Consider the following 14869-nt stretch of genomic DNA (forward strand, 5'->3'; position numbering starts at 1 on the left):
GGGATTTCTGTATACTTCTGAATAGGCCTCCATGTTTTTGGGGTTAGGGGAGCTTTAAAATTACCTATGCTATCACTTAATAGAAGGCAATTTGCCTTGGAAAATGTCTTTAGGGTTTTAGAGTTTGATGGGGGTTGTACTATTTCCTTTATTTCAAAAGTGACAGATTTTATGATCTGATTTTACCAATGAGTACATTATGCTGTTGGGGTGCAACTCTCCCCCATGTTTAAATACTATGGCAAGGATATTTAAGCCCCTAGTGGGAGTGAAAACCAGCTGTTCCAAAGTATTTGTACTAACAAAGTCCAGGAATCTCTGAGCCTCCATGTTAATGGTGCTGTATGTTTCCCAGTTTATGGAGGTGTGACATCCGGTTAATGTCCCACTGGGCTGCCACCAATATGCGACATCCCCCACTTCAACCTGAGCCAGTAATTAAGGAGCATCAATTCTCACTACTGACTCCAGTGTGAGAAGTGAGGGAAAGCACCAGTACACAGAGCACATGTGTAAAATTCCACAATTTCTCTCAACAGCACAACAGGAATACGCTCTATTTTCCTAAGACTGGACTATACCTCTGTCCACCCCAAATGTGTAATCCCTTATACACTTCAGAGCAATGTGCTCCAGTTTAAGGCCTCTGACTCACTTGCACATGCAACAAATTCAAATCTCACACACTCTAAAACACCTATGGGAAGCCTGTCACAGATTTCCAGCTGTGTTCCCTCTCCATTACAAATGGTAAATGCTGCCACCAGTCAAGTCAGGTCTTCATGCCCTTCAAAGGGTGATCAATTATTAGAAATTAAATATCAAAATAAATTACACCTATAACCAGAAGCAGCCAGACATTCGAGGTGAGCTGGGGAGTATCAAAGAGGTATAAACACACACTAATTTCTGAAGAACACACTGATTGTCCAGCCACAATGTAAAGTAATTAACAACATTTAATAATAAGTAAAATGGTTACACGAATGTAAATTAATAATTTTCAATAAACAGAATTCAATCACCAGAAATATAAAATTAAACCACAGGATAGAAGTCTATCATCTTAGAAAAAGTCTTATCTAAATAACTAAATTTTCCTAATCTAACTAAAGAATACTGCCATAATGTAATCTATAACATAACAGCAAGGCAAAAGCAGGCTTACAGTTTTTGGTGAGCTCTTTTTTTTTTTGGGTATCCATTGCACAGCACTGTAACTGACTGCAACTCTTAACTGTTCTTCAACCGACTTTAGCAGTCTCTCTTATAGTCCAGTTTAACAGTCTCAACTGACTTATTTTAAAAATTAACCATCAGCTATTTGAAAAAGTTTTTTTTCCTGTCAGTCATCTGTTCAAAATCACCTAGCAACCAGGAACATTCCAATGGCATCTACTGATCAGCTGATTCTCCACAGACAGTTTGTACTTTAGAATCTTCCTCACAAACATGTGCAACAAGAAATTTATCAAAACAGTGACCTATTCTTTAAACATTTTGTATAAACAGGGAAATACTCAACATTTTAAAAACCTGGGAATATTAACCGACTCTTATCCTGGATAATTTATCTGCATTGGAGTTATTAACCCAACTGCGATGTTGTATGGTCATATAATATGATTGCAATCCTAGACTCCACCTCAGTAACTTGGTATTTTGCTTACTGACCATATTAAGCCATGTTAAGAGTTATGATCTGTGACTACAGTGAATTTTCCCCAATAAAGATAGGGCTGCAGCTTTTGCAATAACCACACTATGGCCAAACACACTTTGTCCAGGGCTGCATAATGCTCTTCTCTTAGTTGGAGTCTATGGTTCAGATATACCACTGAGTGCTCTTTTTCTGCGGAAACTTGGCTAAGTACAACCCCCACCCCATAATTTGAAGCATCTACCTGTACAATAAATTCTTTATTGTAATCTGGGCTGGCTACGACAGGGGTCCTTCCAAAATATCTAAGTTTTTGGAATGTCTGTTCACAATCTGTGGTCCACAGTACCTTGTCTGATTTATTCTTCCTAGTTATTTAAATAAAGGGTGCAGCTGTTGTACTGTAATTGGGCACAAATTTCCTATAGTACCCCACTGTTCGTAGAAATGCTGTCACTTGTTTCTTAGTAACAGGAACTAGCCGCACTTGAATAGCTGGCACCTTGACAGATACTGGCCTAATTTTACTACTTTCCACTATGTGTCCTAAGTAAGTGATCTCTGCCATACCCACTTGACACTTACTGCGTTTAATGGTTAATCCTGCCCTACTTAATCTATCCAAGACCTCCATAACATGTTGGTCTGCATATGCCTGTAGCATTGTCTTCAATGTAGAGTTTAACATCTCCAAAAGACCATTAGTCTGGGGATGGAATGGGGTGGTCTTTAATTGTTTCACCCCACAACACTTCCACAGACAAGTTAGCAGGTCTGACATGAATACGGCACCGCGGTCAGTCAATATTTCTCATGGAAACCCTACTGTACTGAAGATTTCTAGCAAAGCATTTGCCACCTTCTCTGTCGATGGCAGAGCCACCACCTCGGGATATCTGGTAGCATAGTCTACTACCCCCCAAGATGTATTTCTTCCTGCAGAACTTGGAGCACTCAGGGGTCCTACAATATCCAGGGCCACTCTCTGAAATGGCTGTTCGATAACAGGCAAAGGCATTAATATAGCCTTAGCCTTGTCCCCTGCTTTACCAGCTTTTTGGGTCTGTTCACAAGTCCTACAGTATCCTACCACATCCCTTGCAATCCCAGGCCAATAGAAAGTTTGCATAATACATCTCTTAGTATGTCTTATACCCATATGACCTGAGAAAGGAATGTCATGTGGTATGGCTGAGTGGCAGACGGTAAGCTCTAGGCACTACCAACTGCTGAATTACTTTACCTTTTAGCCCATCTCCAGGAGTCCACACTCTATACAACAAACCTTTGTTCCAGTATACAGACCCCTCCTTTCTTGAACCTCAGGTGCCTCCTTGGCCATCTCTCTCAAGTTTTGTAATGTAGGATCTGTAAATTGAGCCTGTCTCAACTCTTCCTTTGTGACTTTCCCCATCTCCACTTCCGCAGGAAGTCTAGTCACTTCCAACAGCTGCACCTCACTCTTGCTCTGGGTACCACCACTCACCTCCTTACTTGCAGCCACCATGTCCAAGGGAACATCAATACCCACCAGGAACTGTGGCTGGCATTCAGACTTACTGCTACCAGATAGCACCTTCTATGAAACAGCCACCATGCCAGCCCCAGCTTCAGGTATGTGATCTTTCTGGGTTTTTCCCAGACTACTGGACCTACATGCCTTTCTCTAAGCCACTCACAAGGTGCTGCATCATTTAAGTTATTCTCTGTTAGGACATCTGCAGGAATATCCTCAAACACACCTACTTTCTTGCTTCTTCTTCCACCCTCCCAGTCGAGATGAACCCCAGCCAAAGGTATTTGGAATGGGGTCCCTCCCAAAGCTCTGACTCTCTGACTGGAGTGGACTGTCCAAGCAAGTACTGCTCTTTTCTCACCACTGCAGGCCTCACAATGATTATATCAGAAGCTGCCCTTCTTAGCAGCTACCTGTTTAACATCTACTAAGATAGGATATCAATTTTGGTAATAATTTGAAACCCCACTTGTTTCTAAACAACTTACCACTGGCAGTTTGTCATCCATACTTAACTGGCTCCCTCACCTTCTGTTTCTCACCTTCCTTCAATGTACATTTGGCTGCTGTGTCCCCGCTGGTTATACTTGAAACATCTAATCCCACCATGCACTTGGATTAGTAGTTTCCCCATTACTGATGTACTCTATTGTAGTGGTTTATACTGCCTCCCATGGATTCCCTTGTGCAGCACTGAGTATCCCTTTCTTATGCAGTGGTGCTTTGCTAGCTAAGTAAAGATACCCTTTTTTCCCCCCAACTCCTCTACAGAGTTGTACTCATTCTGCTAACCAGACTCTCATGTCATCAGGTAAAGTACTGAGGTCTTGCTCCCTCACCAAAAGGTCTTCCATTGCCTCAGAAATGGTGACCTGACACCCACTCACCCATCTGTGAAAGTATGTATTCAGTCAACAATATAATCATGTACACTTTCGTCTGCCATGCATCTGTGATCACAAAACGTTTTTTATATGCCTTAGATGTAAGTTTGAAACAGTCAGGCAAGCAGCATTTCATTTTGTCATTGTTCAGTCTGCATCATTTAACTTTACAACAGCCTGAACTGCTTTACCATAGAGTAAGAGAGGAGCCAAACCCAGGGCTTATGGTCAACATCATATTGTTTATATCCTCTGAAATATATGAACAAAACTATCAAAGCCATCCCCATCCCCATCCCTGCACTGAGAAAAAGGTTTACTGACCTTTACAGCTTCTGGAGTCCAGTTATTCCCTTCCTCTTTATCTCCACAACCCTCTCGAAGGGTAATGCCAGTTCATGCCAGCGCTGCCTCTCATTGTTGGCTTCTAAACACCTCAGTCTGTTCGGTCTCCAGGCACAGTCTTGCTGCTGATTCTAGTTCATATTGCTGCTGCTTCTCCCTTTACTCAGCCTCCAGGCATCACATTCTCTCCTCAGCCTCTAGACAGTCTGTCTAACTCCAGATGGATTCTCAGGTCCTCTGAAGAAAAGGGGGGGCTGCCCTGTCCCAGCAGGCTGCACATCACCAACAACAAAATTGATATCCTCCGAACAGCTGGTCTGAGCTGTGGCTGCAACCAAGGCTGAAATCATTGCTTCTTGGGTCAGGTTGGCATGCATCAATCCTCTGGCTTCACAGAGGGGTAGTTACAATCACCCATGGGTAGTGTGATGGGCTGACTGCCAAGTGATTCTAGTAACTTCAGGTGTATGGAGTGGTTTTCATAGTTCACGTTTAGAGGCCTGTAGCTAATGATCATATAGCGGGGGATCAACTGGGGATGAAGTAGATCAAGAGAGTCATCCTGCATGACCAAACTTGAGATTTGTGATTGTTTATGTAAATGGAAACACTCTCTCCTTTCATTTTTTTTTCTTTTCAGAGGGTGGTATGAGTGTGTGATAGATATTGTAGCCTTGCACTGCCGTGGTACTTTCTGCAGCCTTGAACCACATCTCTGTAACTGCACAGACATCAGCATCCGCCAGGATGAGGAGAGCTTACAGGAAGTGCAGTTTCTTAAGACTCTTAGTACTGAGTAGTAGTACCTTCAGCTTGGCATTAGAAAAATTTGTTACTTTGGTAGATCTTTTGGTTTGGCAGAGCCTAACAAAGGCATTAGGAGGGTGGCCACTGTCTATTGGCAACAGGTGCAGTCTCTCTCTCTGGCAAAGCAGCATGGTCTGAAGATCATGTTGTCCCAGGCTGACAAATACTGGGTCCCTTAGAAATGACACCAGTAGCTAAGCCAATTATTGAAGGTAATCATTTTCTGTTTGAATTGTGGCATCATTCTTGTTGAGGGTGGAATTCTACTCAATGCGAGGTTCTTATCTACCTGTGACATGTATTCAGAGAGGTTCGTCATGTCTCCTTTTAGTCCAGGGAGGTATGTCTGCAGTCATTCATGCCCACATGGACTATGACTGAGTCAAGGGCACCCACAGGCAGGTGCAAGGGGCTGCACTTGCATTCCCCTGGAACTGGCTGGCCGGGAGATTAATTTTCTTTTAATAAAAAAAAAAAGTTGTTCTTTAAGAACACCTTTGCATCTAGTCACACAGACTCTTCTGTTTCTGCGCGACAGATGGTTTACATCTTTGTCTTCCTCGCCCATGCAAAATTTGAATTCCAGAAGACAGCTGGACTGCAGACAAAGGTACAATTGAGAGATAGGTGTGCATGTGTGTGTTTGAGGTGTATGTGTGTATGAAATAGGTAGGGGTGTGTGGATGTAAGAAATAGGTAGGTAAAGGTAGTGGGTATGGATATGTGTGTGTGTGTGTGTGTGTGTGTGTGTGTGTGTGTGTGTGTGTGTGTGTGTGTGTGTGTGTGTGTGTAAGTAACAAGGGGGTAGGAGTGTGTGTAAAGGGGGCGGGGTCATACCTTGCAATTATCCAGATTTTTGCTTCATATTTTCAGTTTCTCAAAAAATTGTGTTTTCTGGCAAATCTAAAGTCAGAAAATAATGGCAGACATTTGAGTTTGACTTCATATCCTCATAAAATATATACTAATGCAAATCTTGTTGTTCCATCCACTTTCTAAGGAGTTAGGGGTTGTATGTGTGTGTCATACCTATTCGACTGTACTAATTTTCACAGAATGTCCAGATTTTTGCCTTATATTTTTCGTCTGTTTCTCATTTTTGTGACAAATCACTAGGATGAGCTAAGGATTAAAGTTACTAAATAATGACATGTATTTTAGTTTCTGACTTCATATCCTTTAGAAAATGCATCCTAACACAAATCCTGTTATTTTAGCAACTTTTTAAATGTGTCCCTAGTTTTGGGCCTTTGTCTTCTGATTATATCAGGCTTTGTCCAGATTTCTTGTCTTAAGATATTGAGAGATTGTGTGTGTGTGTGTGTGTGTGTGTGTGTGTGTGTGTGTGTGTGTGTGTGTGTGTGTGTGTGTGTGTGTGTGTATGTATGTATGTATGTATGTATGTATGTGTAAGAGGGATGTAGCATACTCCTCAGCTGTCTAGGTTTTTGCAGCATGTCCAGATGTTTGCCCCATATTCCTCCTAAAAAGGATTGAAGTTGCTAAATAAGACATTTGAGTTTTAGACATCATATCCTTTAGAAAAATGCATACCAACACAAATCCTGTTCTAGCAATTTTCTACGCTCATGAGCACAATGTTTATAATTTGTCCCTATTTATTTTAAGCTTTGTCCAGATTTCTTGCACTAAGAGATTGAGGTGTCTGTGTATGTGTGTAAAGCCCTAGTTAGAGTTAGCAGGTGGAATTTATTTTCAAGTGCATTTTCAAGGAATTGTGAGCCTCAAGGAAAGAGAAGTTTATAGGTTCATAGGTTGGTACTAGGCTATCAGCCCTAGGGCCTATACAAGCCTAGCCATAACAATTCCCTGGTTATTTCTTCCCACACTATTTACTTCCCTGGACCCCTGTCTAGCAGGGTGACTGACGTGATCCCCAGGGTGAATTTCCTTTCTCCCATGCAGTCGTCAAGGTTCCTTTTGAAGAGGACCAAAGAGGCACTCTGCTTCACATGTATGGCTAATCTATTCCAGAGTTTGGGGAGTCTCTGGGTCAGGAACCTATCCCTCCAACATGTTTTGTTTATTGTGATGACAAGGTTTAGATCCCTGGAGTGTGTGGTTCTGAGGGATTGGGATTTCTTTAACTGTAGCATGTCCAGCAGCTCTGGGTTTGACATGGCCTTGTATGTTAAGTAGAGATCGCCTCTGAATAGACGATGTGCGACAGAGTATAGCTGGAGTAAAACAATATTTAAAAAGGTCACACAGAAAAAACAATTGGTTAAAAACCCAAAAAGAAAAATCTAGCAAAGCTAGAATTTCCACTGTGTGATATCTTAAACCTCTTGAATCAGAGGCAACATGGGATATATGTAAATTATCCTTTAAGGATATCAGCTGTTTCAGCTAAATAGCAATTCTGTATGTCCATGACATTTTTCTTTGATATTTACTTCTAAGTCTTTTTATGGACAAATTCAGGCTAATAAAGCCAAACCCCTCTAGGTGTGGACATGCATATTTCTGCTGTCTTATGACGTCATCAGCACAACATAAGGAACACATTACTGCTACTCATTCTAATTCTGCTTAAAATGTGCAACTGTTTCATCAAATGGTATCACTATTATGGTATAGAATTTTATAGTAGTGTTAGTAGCACAGCAGATGTAGAGGGCTCTAGGTTCTACTCTCACAAGATATAGATTTGTATTTTAAGGAGGTAGGGTGCTGCAGTCCTGAGTATGTCCGCCTTTGGATGAGATGCCTAGTAACCTGTTTTTCAGCTTGCCACCCATTCCCTATTGCAGTATACTAGCTTTACATGTTTTAATGTAACATAGGCAATTTATTCTTAAAAGGCAGCAGGCACTGAATTCGTATATGAAACATAGAAATATAAAGTTGTTTTCTAGCAACAACCTCTTCATTAGTTTCAGATCTCTTTAATGTGGAATCATACCTGTCAACCTGGAAACATCAAAAATCTGGACATGGCCCATGAAAAATAGGTACAAATCTGTATGCTGATTAACTTCTATTTTGCATACATAATTATGTAACCCCACCCACTCCAGTGGAATTGTGGGATACCAACTTTCAAACGCAAACTAAAGAACAGACAACCAAAAATATGGCACCAGAGTCCCCCTGCAGCCAATCCAATGTCCCATTGCCTGGCCATTGGGAGGTACATGCCTATTTGATATCACTAGGGAGTGTGTTCCTTGAGGTGAGGGGGCAGTTTAAAGAGGGAATTTTGTGAAGCACACAGAGTGAAAGGGGGAGGACAATATAAAAGGAGAACTTCTTAATAATAGTGTTACGTTGTTGCCACAGTAATACTATACATTACGAAGAGGTAGGCAACAGCTTTCACCAAGCAGCTTAAATGCTAGTGTGTTAGAGTAGGAAAGCTCTCCTGCTTTTTGCACAGCCAACGCTGCATCTTAGATTCCCCTATGGTGCATATATTCTACTGTATGACTGAAATGTCAATAAGGCATAGCCAAGTGGACCTGAATGCAGCCCACCTCCTTGCTCATACAACATGCCAGCCCAGCCATTGGTCCAAGTCCTGATTTTCACAAGGGCATACCAGTCAATTTGCTGATACCATCTGGGTACCTACCCTCGAGAATAGACACACTCACTACATCATCAGCAAAAGTAACTAATCAAACCTATGTCACCTGGGTAGTGGTTTGGGCATCATACCTCCACAACACACTTCTTATTTACTTACCTGTTAGTAATCTAGTTTGGTGGGCTCTGCTGCACTACTGTCATGTTTACAAGGTTTCTCAGTAGGCCACTCAGTGCAATTTTCCTCATTTTCTAACTCCAGTTCCACATCACCCTCAGCTGCAATGATAACTGGAAATAGTACATCAGATTTACACATTCCTTCCGGTGTCTGTTTATTTGATCCCACCTCTACATATATATTTTAATTGATCCGCCTACATAACAAAGACTGCATGTGTAGCATCTGCTTGCATAAAATCCTGAAATGCGCGTTGAGTGATTTTTTTACAGATCCTAGAGTATACGCTTTGTGAATGTGGCTAATGCCTATGTATCGGCTCTTTCCGGATGTAAACTTTTTATGCATAGCTATCAACTAGTTTGTGGTTTGAAATGGGGGTATTAATAGCACCTTCACAATAAACAATTTTACAGAAATACAAAAACTAGCAGTTACAACTGCTAACAAGTATCAAATGAATTTAAATGAGAAATTCAGTTAAATGGGGTACCTTCCTAATATTGCAATTGATTGTCAAACTTATTTACATACCTGTGAACCCTGGTCTTAGTACAACATTTCTGGGTGTAGACAAATGGGGTGGGGGGGTCAGAGACCCCAGATCATGGACATTTTAAATATTGCACTTGTAAATTTATAAAGTCACCAGTTAGGATTATAATCAGTCAATAGTGCCGTCACAAGTTGTAGTCTCTCTCACACACACACACACACACACACACACACACACACACACACACACACACACACACACACACACACACACACACACACACACACACACACACACACACACACACACCTGAAAGTTACCTTACTTGCTGATTGTTCCCCAATCATGAAGTGGATTCTTCATTCTTTCTGTCCCTGCAGGTCCGATTCCTGTTCACTGACCATAAATATCCATTTGTTCCTGCAGGCCATTGCTGTTCCCTCTCAAATTTGAGCTGTCAGGCCAGCCAGAAATGCGTGCACAATGTGAGCTCCTTGAGCTCAATTCCGACAGGCTGGTAGCCCTGATGGAGCTAATGTCATCGCGCATGTGATGACATCAACTCAAACGGTGCAAAAAAATAAAAAATTAAAAAAAAAATCAGAAATGAAGGGGTGCCACTCAGGAATTGTGACACCCCTTCATTTGGACCCCAAAACTCGGTAAAAACCGAGTAATTCAGTATGGTTGAGAGGTGTGTGTGGAATTATTCAGATGACTTTTACTTCTGCAGAGATTGTGCATATTGACTGATATTGGTGGATTGTAATGACAGAAGTTTGAGTTGCCTTTTATGGTTGAAGTGCTCTGAAATGGGCAGTTTGCCATTATTGGTTCATATGTTTTGTTTCATTGCTTACTGGAAAAAATTTTCAAAACTATAAATTTAAAACACACTGTAACAAGTGGTGCTGTATGATACAAGGGATGTCATTCAGTTATTATATATTACAATGAATACAGTCAAAAAGGTGAATCAAAGAACTTTTGCATGGTCCTAAAAGTGTGTGCAAGGGCCTATGATTTGAAAACAGCCTAAATGTAAACTTAACCTGCCACTGGCCAGATGCATTTTCTTTGAATGTGGGTTTTGATGCTGTTTCAGTGAATGTGTGTGTCAAAGGTAGAGATGTTTTGATGTTAATTCTGTTTTAATTGTAAGAATATTGCTTTGTTTAGCAAATGTCTATCAGTGTTTGTGCTATAAAATGTGAAATAAAAGTTGTAAATGAAATCCAAATATCTGTAATCATTGTAGAAGTAAAGCATAAAACAGCATGCACACTGAGTTTTGAAAAGTGTTTATGACAAGTGGGGAGAAATAGCCTAGTAATGGAGCACTGGAATGGCTGTGTAGGGGCTGCATGGGGGGCTGAGTGGGGGGGGGGTCTCTGGGTTTGCAACTCCCTGCAAAAAATCTTGGCGGCTCGCCTGGACTGAGTCATACTGGTAATTGTGGTTGAGTAATCTGAGTGTCTGCATGATCTGGTGAATGCTAGCCCCTGACAGCTAACTGACTGTAACCCTGTCTTTAACCTGGTGAGGGGGTGTCCATGTGTCTCACATTGGAGTCAACTATGACCAAGATGTCTGAATGTGTGGTGTTTTACCTTAGGGAGTTTATTCAGGAGACACCGTGATGTTTTTTTTATGTGTAGTGGTCAGTGTTAACTTGTGTTTGTTTGCATGTGCTTTCTGAGGGTATCATATGGGAGGAGCCTGAGATTTTGGTAAGTTACTTTAGTACCTCTGCATATGTGGGTTTGTGTAGAGACCTTATTTAGTGAGGGGAAATGATGTGCAAATACATCTCTTGCATACTGTTTGCTTCAGGATTAAGTGGTTGTTAGTATACATGAGATAATTGCTACATTTCTTTAGGATGCCCATGTCCTTAGGCTGGCCACAGAGTGCCTATCCATGGTTTTGAATTATTTACTATGTGCTTAAAAAAAGAGAAGAGTTGGTAGATTTAACTGCACTGGGATGATAGCACACAATTGAGGAATGAGTGCTTTTATTCAGTGTGAACTGCAGTTGTCCAGCAAGGCAGCATTCCTGTGTACATAACTCAGATGCTCCTAGAGCAGCAGGGGGACTGGGGAAGGTTCCAGATGTAGTTATTCTAAGGAAAATTTTAACTTGTAAGTGTCTGCATCTATACAGGGCACTGCTAACTGCCACTGCATGGAGAGCAGCCTAGCACAAACACTGGGTTTGTATATAGAATCAGAAAAACAACTTTTACAACAGCAAGAACTACAGACCAATCAAGAAAATGCACACTAAGCTTTTGGCTAGCAGCTCTGAAATCAGCACACTTCTGCCACAAGAGTGCATTCAGAAAACCATTCTTAATATAAAACAACTGGTTTTAGAGTTCAAAGGTAGGTAAACCACACAGCCTAGTTACTACAGTCTTGTAAAACTAGCAGACAGAATGTAGTCAAGTGCTGCAACAGCAGTGGAAATGGTTCAGCTTTGAAGGTCTTCTAAAGTATGAGTAATGTAATAAATAATACAGGGTTCTTGTGAAATGCAGTAAAATCAGAAGTTCAGAATACTTATTTTTGTTTTTTAGCAGTAGATGGCTTTAGATGCAGCAGATTCTCTAACTCTCAAGTGAAGTATCCAGACCAAGAACAGCTCTGAGGAACTGAGCCTTGAATACTAGGCTAGCTGCCCTTGTGTGCCAATTTCCCTTTTAAAGGCAAGAAACAAACCCTGTACCTTGCGTTTGTAAGGTAAATATCTTAACCATTATATCAGCCATCTAGGTATGGGGTACTTCTGAAGATTCAGCATCCCAGAAGATCATTGGGGTGATTCCCTTGTGGCCCAGGTAGCTATGGTTCTTCCTTTTGAATATTGTCAGGAGCAATTACCAGAACCTTCCTCATAAATTGGTTCTACTCAGTCAAGAATAGGGTTGTTTAATAGCAATCAACTTCAGTTGGCTGCCTGCATGATAGAATCTTATTTCCTTCTAGGCACCCACTTACTGAGGATGTGCAGCAGGTATTAATAAAGGCAAGAAAAGTCTGCTACTAGAAAATCATATAGATTAGCAAATGGCAAAGATTTTCTAGTTGGTGCCAACAACATACCCAGCTCCCATTCACGGCTAGCTGTTTATACTATCTCTGTGAGTTGCTATCCAATGGCATGCCTTATTCCTCTGTCAAGGTTCATTTATCATCCATTTCAACATTTCTGTCATGGATCTTCCTCTTTCAGTGCAGTCTCATGTCAAAATGTTTTGAAAGGGGGTTGCAGAAGAGGCCTCCAAAATAATGGTGGCCCGTCCTTGAGATCTTAATTTTGTCAGGGAAGTTAACACAAGCCCCATTTGAACCAGGTTACCTGGCTGACTTGAGTTTCTTAATATGGAAACCAGTTTTATTGATTGCTCTGACCGTTGCAAGAGGTATATCTGAGTTGCAATCAGTTATGGTGGGTCAACCCTATTTCATATTCCACAGGGACAGGGTTTCTTTGAGAACTAATCCTTTTATGACTTATATGATATAGGTGTTTACTTTAAGCCAAACTATCCATCTCTCCATTTTATTTCACAAACCTAAAAACTAAGGAGAAAGGATACTCCATACCTTGTATGTCCTCACACAACTTGGGTGCTGTCTTGACAGAACTTTCAGAACTTCAGATCAAATGTTCATTTCTTGTGAAAGTAAGAAGGGAAAATCTGGGTCAAAACAAATTATTTCCAAATGGTTGTCTAAGGCTGTTAACGTTTGTTATACGCACCATAACAAATCTGTTCCAGGTAGGGTCAAGACTGACTGTACCAGGGCATGGATTCATTTATAGCTTTTTTTGGAAAGGGTTAGATTCTAAAAGAATTCTGGAAGCTGATACTTAGTCCTGTGTACATACTTTTGCAAAGCATTATAAGCTTGATTCTTTTTCTAGATCCAGGTCAGGCTTTGCTAGGACCATTCTCCAGTGGCTTCTGGACTCTTTTCTTTCCACCCCCCCAAAATGTAGTTAGCTAAGGTACTCTACCCGTATAACTAAGGCTACTGACACAGTGATCAATATAATGAACATAGTGCAGTTGTGCAAGTAAACTTACCATAATAGTAGGTGTTCAAATGATCACTTCAGTAGCTACTCCCTCCATCCCACTTGTTTTTTGTTTAATTTCTGCCATGTTGTGGGTGGTTATTTTTTTGTTCCTAGCATTGTCCTTTCAGGGCTTAGCTCCCATCTTTATGTTGGAAGGAAAGCTCTGAAGGGTTTGGTGCCCAGTCTTGTCTTTTAGTCAGCTAAGCTTGGGTTGCCTGATAGCTTGGGGTATGAAAAGTGCCCCGAATGTTTGGAAGATAAACAGCTGTTATGCTGCCAATGATATTATAATCCATCTAGCTAAGGCTTCTGCAGTAGTGATTATTCAAACATCTACAATTATGGCAAGTTTACTTAAGCAAAAGTGCTTCATTATCTTGGCTAGAAAGAAGATGAAATATGGCAGAAGAGGACTGGCAATGGGATGTGACCAGTCAATATGATATTGATTGGAAGGAAGTATATATTTCACAGTACTAAATGAAAATCAAAGTTAGTGACACCAAGAGACTGTCCTCCTGCTGAACATTTACTATGTAGCTTTCAAAAGGCTTAGAGAAAAGTATAGGGCCATTTTCATTTTGAGATATGATGGCTGACTTCTGACCATGTGAAAGTCGTACTTCATTTTTCCTATTTAAGTGCATTAATGAGAGTGACTTTATGTATTGCTACAGTACAAATGACAAAATGACTTTTTTCACATCTCATAACATCTTGGGCCCCATTGTCTTCAATTTTCTTGTCTTCTCTCAAAATCATGTTTTTTGCATTTCAACTTGACAATTACCACCATCTCTGATGTTGCATGGTTAGCTTATCTGAAACCTTAGAGCTTTGGATCCAGAAGTTGTAGCTGTGTCTCACTTTTACTAATGAAGTAGAGAAAAATAAGATACATCCCGTGGCACTTTTACATGCAGTGCGTGAGGAAACGATAAACATATTTAACACATTTTGACCTAAATGTGTACAACTTGCAGGAAAACCGCTGGTCTCACCCTTCCAGCAGAGACCTAGAGGATGGATGTGAACATCTGATGTCTGCCAATCCTTACTGGGTGGGAGGGCTGCAGCTTTGGATGGGGTCTATATTAGATAACCAAATTATTTTTTAAGCGAACGCTCACATGAGCGAAAATGCTGGAAATCCAACTTCGTATTTTGGGGGGCTCTGCCCCCCCCCCCTGCTAACTATATATTCCAACTCCAAGATCACACTAAAGTGAGGAAAGGGCAAATATCCCACTCCTCACTGTACCACGACCCCACAAACACCCTTTGAATTCCCAGTGTTTTCGCTCATGTGAGCGTTCGCTTAAAAAAAAAAATTGGTTATCTA

This window comes from Protopterus annectens, chromosome 10.part0 (assembly GCF_019279795.1).
Source record: "Protopterus annectens isolate FY-2018-M chromosome 10.part0, PAN1.0, whole genome shotgun sequence".
Classification (NCBI taxonomy): domain Eukaryota; kingdom Metazoa; phylum Chordata; order Ceratodontiformes; family Protopteridae; genus Protopterus; species Protopterus annectens.